This window comes from Perca flavescens, chromosome 6, assembly GCF_004354835.1.
Source record: "Perca flavescens isolate YP-PL-M2 chromosome 6, PFLA_1.0, whole genome shotgun sequence".
Lineage (NCBI taxonomy): Eukaryota > Metazoa > Chordata > Actinopteri > Perciformes > Percidae > Perca > Perca flavescens.
Window position 1 is genome coordinate 443,317 of NC_041336.1, and position 14,113 is coordinate 457,429.

At 39.4% G+C, this 14,113-nt stretch overlaps 1 long non-coding RNA gene across 1 annotated transcript; it reads left to right on the top strand.

The window, feature by feature from the left end:
• The first annotated feature begins 2,563 nt into the window (after positions 1 to 2,563).
• On the top strand, positions 2,564 to 5,492 carry LOC114556654 (uncharacterized). Its single transcript, XR_003692722.1, has 3 exons — positions 2,564 to 2,678; positions 3,177 to 3,226; positions 5,363 to 5,492. It is a non-coding gene; the product is annotated as an uncharacterized LOC114556654 (long non-coding RNA).
• The last annotated feature ends 8,621 nt before the right edge of the window (positions 5,493 to 14,113 follow it).

Genomic DNA, 14,113 nt, shown 5'->3' on the forward strand with positions numbered 1-14,113 from the left:
TGAGATACAGGCTGACGTCTTAAATAAAGTGAAGCACTGATCTCTAGCATACATTCCCCCATGTCATCGGTGTCATATTAGCACCGGGTTTCTGTACCCAACCCTAGGGAGCAGGTACACGGCAGCATTTTCAAATGTCTCAACTGAACGATTGAAACACTGTTGACTAAAAGTTTTGACCTTGCTGAAGTGAAGCATTGATCTCTAACATCCAAACAGGGCATTAAACTCTGAACAACAGCCAGCAATGTCCTCCTCAAAGAAGTCTTAGCTGCAAAGATGGTTTAAAGAGTCTTTGCTTGCTGCTAACCGTTAGCTTAGCAGAGTTCATGCACAGGTTGTTCTGTTGCCTGCCTGGTTTTAGGAAACAGGAACTTCAGTTGTTTGGCACATTCTGACAAGATTTTATCAGATTCACAGGAGAGTGACTGTGTTGATATTGTTCCTCAATATGAGAGTTTTTTGAGAAAGACTTTCAGCTGCATTACATCACACTGTCAACGTCTTTCTTCTCACACATTGTACATAAGAACTTATACAATAAAAATCTTCCTGTTCTCATAAACCATATGTTTCATAAAGTTATGGAAAGTTAAGCACTATAATTCGTATGGACCATATTGACGGCTGCTGTATAAGAGTAGGGAGGATGTGGGGGGTGGGGGGTGTTTCCCTGCCCAGAAACCCATATGCCCATCGGACCACCTGCCTGTAGGCTGTGTATCGGAATTACCTAGAGTAATGATAAGGTTGCAATCTTGACATTAATAATCCTGTTAACATAGTCAATACGATCAATAAACCCTCAACTAGTGCCCATTAGGCATCCACCTCTCGACAACACACGCTGTCCACCGCCGACGCCATAGCCTCACAATGTCCACACAAGCACCTAGCCGACAAAACGATTATCAGCCATCAGAGAAACCCTTGCCTCTCTTCCTAATCTGCCCCTTCCTCCCTCCCTCTTGCAGGCTAAACCGCGTACTGGATTTTTATGGACATTGTGAGATGATTGTTAGACTTTTGTTATTGTAGCCCAAGTATTGGCATTATTTATGTATATTGTTATGGCATGGTCATTAGTCACTGTAGCTAGGTCAATGTTACTAGTGCTAACCCACTTGGATGGACTGCACAGTCCCCGTCTCAGCATTAAAATCTTAGGTTGTAGAATATGAGAAGACAAAACATTGCTGGCTTACATTAAGACAATCTACATATATGTTTAATCAAGAACAAGGTCGACAGTGTGTTTACTAAAGCAGATTTATTGTATAACACCAAGGTACTAGCCTAGATGAACCAGTGTTAGCCACCGTGCTATAGTAACTCACCAAGTCACTTGCCCGATTCGCCACTGGTTTTGTTGACACCATGACTCTACTTCTCTCCTCTGCCCATTGTTCCTCCCCCTGATCTCCCCCCTAATCTCCCTCTGGCTTCAATCTCGCCTAGGAGGCTCATAATTATAGGCCTATGGGCAGTGGTGTAGTCTAGTTTTTTGTAGTGAGTATACTGTCATTTTTTCCCTCCAAGCATTAGACTCGCCCCATAGTTTTTTTTGTAACACAAACACGTAAAGCATCAGCCTCATCTGGCTCATTTTCTGTAGTTTCTGTAATGTTACCGTCTGCTGCAGTCACTCAAAGTGGCAGAATAGCTTCAGGGGCAGGTTTACCAAAACGCTGAAAGAGTGTAGTTTAAATTTGCTTTTGTTTTATATATTTATTTCAGTGATTCACATTAGTTCATTTCAAATATCTTGAAAATGACCGCCGAGCAACAGTATTGTTCCTAGGTGAGTCCCAACACAGACCAGGTGAATTTATGAACGTAGCCTGAGTGTGAAAGTTCTCTCAAAGAACAATCATTGTTACGTAACGGTATCCTTGCTTTTTTGTAAGTATACTGAAAAGTATACTGGTATACTGAAATCCTTGACCTTTCCTAGTGGATATACTCTGTACACCTGTGTATCACGTAGACTACACCACTGCCTGTGGACCATAGTCATGCCTAGTGATTTATAAATGCAGAAGTTATTTAATCACAATTTTATCTCAAAATATCGTTCATGGCATAGTTATGTATTTCTCCAGTTTTGAAAAATCTAGTTGTTCATCATCAATATAAACTATGCTATATAGGGGTGTCCGACCTGCATGTTGCTCTTTAATCTGGAAATGCTATAATCAGAAAAAGGTTTTATTCTAAATATCCAACCAGAAGATGCTGTTAACACATTCAGAGTAATAGTGGAATATAAAGTGCATGTAAACATTCTCAGTGTAGCTGCTGACTCACAACAACACAGCATGAGTCTGATATTTCCTAACTTCTCTTCTGATTAAATGTGTACGTGTCTGAACCTTTGACCTGTAACCATAGAAACTGTTTATTCTAATGTATCTGATCAGTGGGTGTAACGCCTGAACCTGTAGCTGAATGTTTACCGTATATGGAGATGATATTCAGCTGTTTGTTTCAGAGACAACCCCTCTCTGTGGGAGGATATAAGACTGAGATATTATTTCATTTCTCAGTCTGAACATTCTTCAGATTCTTCATCGTGTCAGAGTTCTGCTCTTCTTTATCTTCAGACTTTGTTCAGTTTAGATTTTACATTTCTACATTTTTGGATCTTCATACCTGAAACTTTCTCCACCAACTCTTCGGTAAGAGACTCTGACTCTTCTCCAACTTTTATTATTTATTCACCTTCTTTAATGTTTATTTCAATGATTTGTTTTTTTGTTTTTTTCCAACATTTTTGTCACTTTTTTAACATTGTTGTCACATTTTCAATTTTGTTTTTCAATTTCTGTTGTTGTTTTTTGGAAAAAAAATGTGATGTTTTTCTTAACGATTGTTTTTCCTTGAACATTTTAGTCACTTTTGTAACGTTTTGTTGACAATTTATGTTAACATTAAAAATAATACAATTTACACAAAAAATAAAAATAAATGTCAATGTTTTTTTGTTTTGTTTTTTTTGACGATTTTTTTTTCCCCACAACAATTTAGTCAATTTTTTGTCAACAATTTTTTTGGACATTTTTTGTCCTTTTTTGATTGTTTTCTAAAGAACCTTGAAGATAACTGTTACAACTGTGATGTAACGTAGTGTTCTGTATAATCTTAGTAATGAAGTGTGTTATCATGTGATATTCCAGGTATCTCTCCTGCTGCTGACTCTAGAACTCATCTCTCTCCTGTCATTCAGGTAAATATACTTTAGATTATTATTCTCTCTTTAACACATTTAAACTTCTCTGATTGGTTTAGATTCTGTTTCAGCTGCAAAGACAAATTATTTTCAGTTTGATGGTCTCAAATGTTTCTCTGTCTGCCGTATTCTAACTGCATCAGGATGTTTATTTATGAGTTTTGCAGAACTCGATTCATGAAACTAAAACCATATGGTAGGTAAGGAGTCCACAGAAAAAAGCCAAATCTGGTTTCCCATCAACTAAAAGTTCTGTTGTTGCTGCTGACAGACTCAGATTATTATTCTAAGTGTCTGACAACATTATGGAAAGGATCCCTACAGAGATAGAGCTTTTAGTTAAAGAGTAAGATCCTTTTAGTTTAACATGAAACAGCCCCAAAATCACCATCACAAAACCCACCAGACTCCATGTAAATAATCACTACTTTTATCATTGTAAAATACACTTCATTCAAAGTGGACGAAAACTAAATAAAACTACCAAAAGCCATCTTGGTTCATCTTTCCACTGTTCCAACAATCACCACTCTGGCTTCGTTGAAATAAACCCTTAATTCACCCTATTACATGTAGAGATATGCTGGCTCTATACACGCTAAAAGTCCTGATTATTTACATGGAGTCTGGTGGAGATATGCTGGCTCTATACATGCTAAAAGTCCTGATTATTTACATGGAGTCTGGTGGAGATATGCTGGCTCTATACATGCTAAAAGTCCTGATTATTTACATGGAGTCTGGTGGAGATATGCTGGCTCTATACACACTAAAAGTCCTGATTATTTACATGGAGTCTGGTGGGTTTGGTGATTTCGTGGTTAGGATTAGGTACTCAATCTTTTATTTCTCACCTTCAATGTTTTTTCTACGATTGTTTTATGCTTTTTCCAAAAGTTTTGTCACTTCTTTTACATTTTGGTCGCATTTTCAATTTTATTTAAAAAGTTTTTTGTTGGTTTTTGGACAACTTTTTGGACTTTTTCGTGTTGTTGTTTTCGCTTTTTGGAGAACAAAAAAAGAAATTGTATTTAGGGTTACAAAAGGCGAGAAAATGTCAGAAAAAGCAACAACTTCGAAGAAAAACTCCAGAAGGCGACAGAAATGTTGAAATAAATTGTCCAAAAAAAACCTAAATAAGCAACAAAAATATTTTGAAAAAGGATAAGAAAAGAAGAAAAGAAAAGAAGCGACAAAAACGTCATTGTGGGGGATGTAACCACTAATGTCTGTTAGATACATGTTAGATATGTCAGAGTAAAGTCTCTAACAGCTTTTATATGATAATATAAATAGATGTTAGATATGTCAGAGTAAAGTCTCTAACAGCTTTTATATGATAATATAAAGAGATGTTAGATATGTCAGAGTAAAGTCTCTAACAGCTTTTATATGATAATATAAAGAGATGTTAGATATGTCAGAGTAAAGTCTCTAACAGCTTTTATATGATAATATAAAGAGATGTTAGATATGTCAAATAAAGTCTCTAACAGCTTTTATATGATAATATAAAGAGATGTTAGATATGTCAAGTAAAGTCTCTAACAGCTTTTATATGATAATATAAATAGATGTTAGATATGTCAAGTAAAGTCTCTAACAGCTTTTATATGATAATATAAAGAGATGTTAGATATGTCAAGTAAAGTCTCTAACAGTTTTTTTTATATGATAATATAAAGAGATGTTAGATATGTCAAGTAAAGTCTCTAACAGCTTTTATATGATAATATAAAGAGATGTTAGATATGTCAAGTAAAGTCTCTAACAGCTTTTATATGATAATATAAAGAGATGTTATATATGTCAGAGTAAAGTCTCTAACAGCTTTTATATGATAATATAAAGAGATGTTAGATATGTCAAATAAAGTCTCTAACAGCTTTTAAATGATAATATAAAGAGATGGTAGATATGTCAGAGTAAAGTCTCTAACAGCTTTTATATGATAATATAAAGAGATGATAGATATGTCAGAGTAAAGTCTCTAAAAGCTTTTATATGATAATATAAAGAGATGTTAGATATGTCAGAGTAAAGTCTCTAACAGCTTTTATATGATAATATAAAGAGATGGTAGATATGTCAGAGTAATGTCTCTAACAGCTTTTATAACTCTGTGTTCTCCAGATCAACATGAAGATCTCTATCTTTGCTGGTGTTCTGCTGCTCTCTGCTGCCGTGCTCTCTATGGACAGAGGTGACAAAGTGAAGCACGATGTTGCATGGTTTACAAACCAGCACATCGCTGAGAAGATGAATGAAGATGCGACTGTACCAGCGTGATTAAAGGCAGAGGAATCATGAAGGACAACGGCAGCTGTAAGTGGTCCAACACCTTCATCATAGCGTCGTTGGAAGCTGTGGCAGCCGTCTGTAAAACAACAGAACCAGTGAAACCTAATAGTAATCTGCATCAAAAGCACAACGACCTTTGACCTTATTGACTGCACACAGGCGAAGGAAATGGCTGCACAGAAAGCCAAACCTCCCAACTGTCCGTACAAGAAAGGTGATTTCATTAACAACAGGAAGATTGTAATCGGATGTGATAAATACGGTCCTGTTCACTTTGAAAAGTTTCTGTAATCTGTTACTTTCTGATGTATCAGAGTAATCTATTACTACCTAATGAACCAGAGTAATCTGTTACTACCTGATGAATCAGAGTAATCTATTACTACCTGATGAACCAGAGTAATCTGTTACTACCTGATGAATCAGTGTAATCTATTACTACCTGATGAACCAGAGTAATCTGTTACTACCTGATGAATCAGAGAAACTTGTGTCTCCTGTTGAATAAAACACATGTTGACAGTTTAACTCTGGGTCTGTTTTTAATGTCATCATGTTCACTCATTCATAAAGAAGATAACAGATCAATATAATATTAATAAATTTGTTTGTAAAGCACCTTTCACACATTAAATGCAGATCAAAGTTTTTTACAAACTAAACTCTAAAGAGACATACAGAAGATATATTTATGTTCATATGAATAGAATAAAACAATAAAGTTAAAAAGGTGCAGGAAAAAAAGCAGTAAAAATGGCAGTTAAATAACATACTCAAAAAAAAGATGTACAACTAAATGAAGTCCTTTCAGAGGAAACATCAGCCAAAGCGCAAAACAGGTGATAAATAAATCTAAAAGAGACTCTAAAGTCACTAAATAAATAAAATATATATAATATAAAAAAAATATAATAGAGTATATATATATATATATATATATAAAATAAAATATATAAAAGAGGAAGGTTATTTGCTATCCCTCCTGTTGTCCTCGGGTCAAATTGGACCCGTTTTCAAAAAGTTTCTACATCAGAAATTTGGGTTTTCTTTCAACCAAAATGCCCAAAAGAAATAATGTGGATGGTTCCCTACGGTGTTATTAATTAAATGATCAGTTCACTACTTTCATTGAATTTGGGGGTTTTATTAAATTTTATAGCATTTGAAAAATAAACATTGAAAGAAGTGACAAAAATGTCGGTAAAAGCTCCAGAATCTTGGGGGAGAAAACATAAAAAATAAAAAATGGTACAGAAGAAGTCGACAAAAACATTGAAAAGAAGTGACAAAAACATCGGGAAAAGCAACAAAAGTGTCGAAAAAGACACTTTTGTAAATCCCAAACCTAGAAAAACTAAGTTGGTCGAAGGAAGACAACACAAGAGTTAAAACACAGAAACAAGTCTTTCAGAGCATGATTCATCCTCCTGTCCACTCATATTTATCCACATAAATCCTGATTATTGTATGAAAATAATTGTTAAACATATGCAAGATAAACAGAAGGTGTAAGACATAGATTAGATTAGATTTAACTTTGTCATTGTGCAGAGTTCAAGTACAAAGACAACGAAATGCAGCTAGCGTCCAACCAGAAGTGCAAAATATGATATACAAAGTATAGACAGGACAAGAAATATAGTGCAGTGTAGAGTGTAGTATACAGTTGGTTAGGAGAAGGTGGTTTAGAGTAATATAAATTAAATATAAATATAGGCAGTGTATTACCAGTTACCTTATAAGAGAAGAATAAATATGACAATATGTGTGATATGTAATATGAACAATGTATGAACAACATGTACAGATATGTGCAATGTAGTAGCAGTGACATTATAATAGTAGCAAGAATAATATTGATATATGCAGTGTATTAACAGAATAAATATGGATATTCAGTATGAACATACAGTAATTTATAAGAGTAGTAAGAATAAGTGTATGTGCAGGATGAATAGTATGAAGAGCAGTAGAATATGGCAATATATATGTGTAGTTACAGTGTTTACATTTGTCAATAAATAGAAGACTATGGGTGCGATAGGGTGGTGCACTTATCCGGGGGTGGGGGGGTCTGGGGATATATGAGTCTACTATACATATTACATGTTATAAGGGTTAGATGGTTGCAGCTGGGTGACAGAAATACATTATTAATGAGGACAATAATCTCTAAACTGTAAACAGAGCAGAGCTAAGGGCTGCTGTGCACATTGACACACGAGGACATCAGTCAACAGCATCACTTCATCCATTATTTCATAAGATGAAAGTTGAGTTATGTTTTCTCTGTCAAATTTATAACTATAGACTTTAGTTTTGCTGTTTAAATGTCCCCTGATAGGCCGATTAGCTGCAGGGCCATTACTGTGCACATGGAAACCTTTAGTAACTGACAGCAGCCTCTCTCATTAAAGTACATCTTTAAAGAAAGTGGCGGTTAGCTCAGTTGGTAGAGCGGGTGCACACATACAGAGGGTCCGGGGTTTGAATCTGAACTGTGACTGTTTTCCTGCATGTCTCCCCCCCTCTCTCCTCTTTCATAACTCAGCTTTCCAGTCCAATATAGGCAGAAATGCCCAAAAATGTAAAAAATAAATATAGATATAGATATATCTATATCTATATCTATATATCTTTAAAGAAAACACTCATACACATAACTACAATACATCATTTAACAAGCAATCACCTACAGAGACTGTAGAGGGGGGAGTCATTCATCTGGGTGGATGATTTAAGGTAATTGATTCAGATTCTCACAACAATATTAATAATTTCACACATAATAATTCCAAATAATCATATCTGTATAATAATATAGTGACTTTAAGCTAAAGACATATTGAAAGAAGCCATGAGGGGTGAACATGTAACTTGTTTCAGACAAGTTACATGTCTAAATGAACCAGTGAATAAAACACATGTGACAGTTTAACTCTGGGTTTTTAATGTCGTCATGTTCACTCATTCATAAAGTAGATAACGTGGATAAAACTACAGATCAATATAATAGCAATAACAACAACTGTTTTAGTTTTAACTGTAAGAAAACATCTGTTTTTCTTGATTTGAGTTTTATTAACACACACACACACAGACACACACACAAACACTCACACACACACACTCACACGCACTCACACAGACACTCACATACAAACACACACACACACACACACACACACACACACACACACACAGACACACTGACACACACTCACACAGACACACACACAGACACACTGACACACACTCACACAGACACATACAAACACACACACACACAGACACACTGACACACACAGACAGCTCTTTTTCAACAAGCTCTTCTTGTTAAAAAGGGACCAATGAAGAGAGATGAATGTGTGTGTGTGAGGATGAGTTGAGGATTGTTCCACCAGATGGAGCCCTGACTCTCTTACACAGTTTAGATTCTGTCAGAAACAAGAACACACTGAACACAAGTGGAGCACTAACTAAAATAATCTGTTCACCTTTTCAAAGTAACAGCAGTTGTGGTACTCTGCACTCATAGTTGGTTTTTCCTGTTTTATTTAGTTAATTCAGTCCCTGTTTCCCTGTTATTTTCTCATGGTTGTGTGTTACCAGTTCTCTGTGTCCTCTCTGTTTAGTTTTACTTCTATCCTTGTGTATGTTTCATTCTCCAGTTTCCTGTTTTACTTTGTAGTGTCTGTTGTTCTTGTGTCATGTCTTGTTCTACTTCCTGTCTTGTGTGTTTTCCCTCCTCTGTGATTGGCTGCTCTGCCCTGCACCTGTTCATCAGCCCTCATGTCACCTGTCCCTCGTTACCTTGTCTATTTAGTTTCTGTCCATCCTTTGTCTGGGGTCAGATCTCTGTCTGTTGCTCCCTACGTCTCTCTGTTCCTTGTGATTGATTCCCTAGTCTTCAGATTTCTGTTTTGTGGTTGTTGAACTCCTTCAGCCTTCCTGCCTCAGGACTCCCTTTGTTATTAGCCGTCTTATTTAATAAATCTTCTAAATCTTTCATTAAATCCTCTGTCCCCTGTTGCCGGGGCCTCTCTGTCCCCTGTTGCCGGGGCCTCTCTGTCCCCTGTTGCCGGGGCCTCTCTGTCCCCTGTTGCCGAAGCCTCTCTGTTTCCACCAGGCCTCTTTAGGTGTTTCTCAATGTCAAGGAAGGATCCTTCAAAGCCAGAATTTGGAGGATGCTACGTCATCGACGTCCGTCGAAGGACCGTTCTGATGTCGAGGATCCTCCGAATCCCACCAAGGACTGAGTCCTTCGTTCGGAGAAATCCCCATAGACGGCAAAGGATGCATATGTATCCTTGGCTCCCATATCACCCACAATCCTTTCGCGGCTTTGCCGGCTTGTTTAAAAAATTAAATGGCGGACCTAAGCGGGAGTTGGAGCGGCATCGCTGACGGCGAAATAATCATTTAAACGTAAGTATCTTTAGCGTTTGCCGTACATGTTTCATCACCGTTAATGTTTTAAACCAATGTAAAGCTTAACGCTTTAATGCTGGTATGGATTTCTATAGTAATTAGGTAGATACACCCGAGCTAACGTTAAGCTAACTGAACCTATCATTAACATTAGGCTGTTAGCTAGCTAGCTAGCGGTCTTTTTTAGTGCCATTTGTGTTTTTAAAGTTTAATGTCCGGTGGCATTTTAATCTCTTTTATATGTTGTTACTCTATATGCGTAACGTTAGCAGAGATTTAGAAATGTGTGTGTTTATCAGTTGTAGCTGCAGGGTGGTAGGTAACGCTGCACCTTATTTACTTCACTATCAACGTTACATGAAGGCTAAAATGTATGAGTAGTTTCCCATGTAAAAAGTATAACGTTTTATAGCATTCATAATGGTAAACATATTTTTCTTGTGTTTTGCTGTCTTTTAACAGGGACAAACTGAGGAGGTCACTGAGGATGGGAAAGCCAAAGACAAGCAGGGAGACAAGAGGCCAAAGAGAGATGAATAGCTAGATTATTTGCTAAAGCCTTTTAGAGATTGGCATTCTGAAAATAAATGCATTAAATGAACTAGTTTGTCTGTGTCATTACGTTTTTGGGTGTTTATATAATATAAACTGTTTTTCAATGTCTATTATTAACTGAATCATTATATTCAGATGGTATCTGTTTCAATAACTTGTAAGGTATAGAAGCTCTAAAAAGACATTAACGAAACGTATCTCTTATTATAACATTTATTCAAACATTACTATATACTGTACACAAGTATATTCAACAAGAAGCGGTGATCAGACTCAGCTGCTGATGATGGTGGTTCCAGACTGCAGACAGAAGGAGAAAGCTTTAGGTTAGTCCAGTAGTTATCCAACCTGTCCTGGTAAGATTAGGTTAGTCCAGTAGTTATCCAACCTGTCCTGGTAAGATTAGAATTGTATCACAAATATATGTAAGCATACTGTAACATTAAGGTACTTCATGTAACTGTGTAGTGGTCTTCATCATGGTCTTAACTGACAACTGTTGACCATTTAACACACTTACACCTAGCTACCTTTACTGTGTTAGTGGGTGTTTATCAATGGTGTTATTATGACTTTTCATATGTTGGTTGTAGCCTTGTTGCTTGTGTGTCTATAGTACTATTTAACCTTTCTCACTTGCAGTTTACTGCATATCATACTGCCTGTGGTAGGTCATTAGCTGGTAGTGTTTACCTTGTTGTAGTTGCTGATCATATTTTGCACTGCATTTGTTTGAAAGCTAGAAGCTACTGGACGATGAGCTAATGTTACATGCAGTAAACTACAAGCTATTGTAAACAACTACTGTAAGCTTAATGTAATTAAGATTAATTAATGCAATTCTCCTTACCAGTTAAGTGTTATGACAACTACAAACATGAACTCCCACGAATTTTTAATTTTATTGACATGGGATAAATAAGAGAAAACGACTATTGCTTACATTAAAGCCTATCAGTGTCGGTAACGTTACCTACCTTGGCACGTTGCGGCAAAGTTGCCGACAGAATATTCTCCTCCTGCAAGCAGACTGACGCTGATTCACCTTCTCAACAAAAAAATTGAACTTCACAGTTCCACATCCATTTCGAATTGACATTTCATCCAGTGTTTTGAAATGCAGCGCGGAAGTGAAGGCGGCGAAACATTTTCAATGACGCAAGCACGCAATGACGTGCACTTGCTAGCCTGTTCCAATGTACATGCTCTCCGAATGCTCAGGAGGAGCCTGGCCTAGCCTCTGAAGGATCCTTCCTCTGAAGGACTAGTCCTACCAAGGACGGATCCTTGACATTGAGAAACGGCTTATGTCCCCTGTTGCCGAGGCCTCTCTGTCCCCTGTTGCCGAGGCCTCTCTGTCCCCTGTTGCCGGGGTCTCTCTGTCCCTTGTTGCCGGGGCCTCTCTGTCCCCTGTTGCCGGGGCCTCTCTGTCCCCTGTTGCCGAGGCCTCTCTGTTTCCACCAGGCCTCTCTGTCCTCTGTTGCCGAGGCCTCGCTGTTTCCACCAGGCCTCTCTGTCCCCTGTTGCCAAGGCCTCTCTGTCCCCTGTTGCCGAGGCCTATCTGTCCCCTGTTGCCGAGGCCTCTCTGTCCCCTGTTGCCGGGGCCTCTCTGTCCACTGTTGCCGAGGCCTCTCTGTTTCCACCAGGCCTCTCCGGCCCTCTGTTTCCCCCAGGCCTCTCTGGCCCTCTGTTTCCCCCAGGCCTCTCTGGCCCTCTGTTTCCCCCCTGGCCTCTCTGGCCCCTCTGTTTCCCCAGGCCTCTCCGGCCCTCTGTTTCCCCTGGCCTCTCCGGCCCTCTGTTTCCCCCTGGCCTTTCCGGCCCTCTGTTTCCCCCTGGCCTCTCCGGCCCTCTGTTTCCCCCAGGCCTCTCCGGCCCTCTGTTTCCCCCAGGCCTCTCCGGCCCTCTGTTTCCCCCAGGCCTCTCTGGCCCTCTGTTTCCCCAGGCCTCTCTGTCCCCTGTTGCCGAGGCCTCTCCGGCCCTTGTTTCCCCAGGCCTCTCTGGCCCTCTGTTTCCCCAGGCCTCTCCGGCCCTCTGTTTCCCCAGGCCTCTCTGGCCCTCTGTTTCCCAGGCCTCTCTGTCCCTGTTGCCGAGGCCTCTCCGGCCCTCTGTTTCCCCAGGCCTCTCCGGCCCTCTGTTTCCCCAGGCCTCTCCGGCCCTCTGTTTCCCCAGGCCTCTCTGGCCCTCTGGCCTCTCCGGCCCTCTGTTTCCCCAGGCCTCTCTGGCCTCTGTTTCCCCAGGCCTCTCCGGCCCTCTCTTTCCCCCAGGCCTCTCCGGCCCTCTATGCTCTCTGTTTCATGTGCCACAGTGCCCCCAGTCCCTAGTGCCCTCGGTTCCCTGTTTCCAATGACCTTTTCCCCATGGACTCTCTGTCTCCTCCGGACTCTCTCGCCCTTCTTGGGTTGTTTTCTGTTTGGTTTTTTAGTCGTCTGGTATGAGTTGTAGGAGTTGTTATGGTTTGGGTATTTTACCTGGTATTTTGTTCTGTTTCTGTTGTATGGTTTGTGGAATTCTGTAGGTATCCTGTTTTGTATATTCCCGTTGTGCATATTTCTGTTGTTGGTTATGTATATTTCTGTGTTCCTGTTTTCCTATTCCCCTGTTCATTGTGTGTTTCTGTTTGTCCTGTTTTAACTGTGTATTCCTGTTTGTTGGTTATTATGTTCTGTTTCCTGTTTTATTTTGATAGTCTAGTTTTCTGTCTTGTCGTGTCTTGTTTTACTTCCTGTGTTTTCCCGCCTGTTTTGATTACCCTGTCTCCCCTAATGTGTTTCACCTGTTGTATCACCTGTCCCTCGTTTCTTCATTACCTCATGTATTTAACCCCCGTGTTCCCTTTGTCTCGTGTCAGATCATTTTGAGTTTGTTCCTGCCTGTGTGTTGCTGTCAGTCTGTTGTTCATGATTCGCCTATTGCTTTTGCTTTTGGTTTTTCCCTGCGTGACTTTGAGTGTTTTACAGTCGTTGTACTGCCATTTTCTGTTGGATTTAAAACCTCAAGTTTAAACCATCTCTGCCTGCCTGCCTCTCCCTGCATTTGGGTCCTCTATCTCCCGCTAACCACAACAATCTCACTGTTTCTCTAATCTCAACCCATTAGTGGGCCGTGAACTAGTGGGCCGACAAGTTCTATCAAGTTAAGAATAACTTAACAAGAATTTTAGTTGAGAACAATCATAAAACACAATAGAAAATGTGCAGTATATAACAGACAGATCATGGAAATAACATACGGCTGAAAGCACGGAAATTATCTGCTGTTCTGTAACAAGTATGACTAGGTGGGCCCTCCGGGTAGAATTGGTTGAGAACCAGTGGCATATGTAATAGGTCATAACAATAACATTGTAACATCTCCACCCCTACTTTGCCATATTTGGCTCCTGTTTCCACCAATGCCTTTGCCACTTTATGAAAGCCATGGCCTTCGACCAGGGAGAACGGCCTGTGGTCGGTGGCCGACATCCGGGCCAGCTTGCCCACTAAGAGTGTTTTGTCAGTCTCTGGCACCATCCTTTTCAAACTTTTTAGAAATCAAAGGCTGCGTGCTGCTTGTCGGCCTCCTGTAGCAGGCGAGGCTATGCCGCTGTAGCCCGCTAGT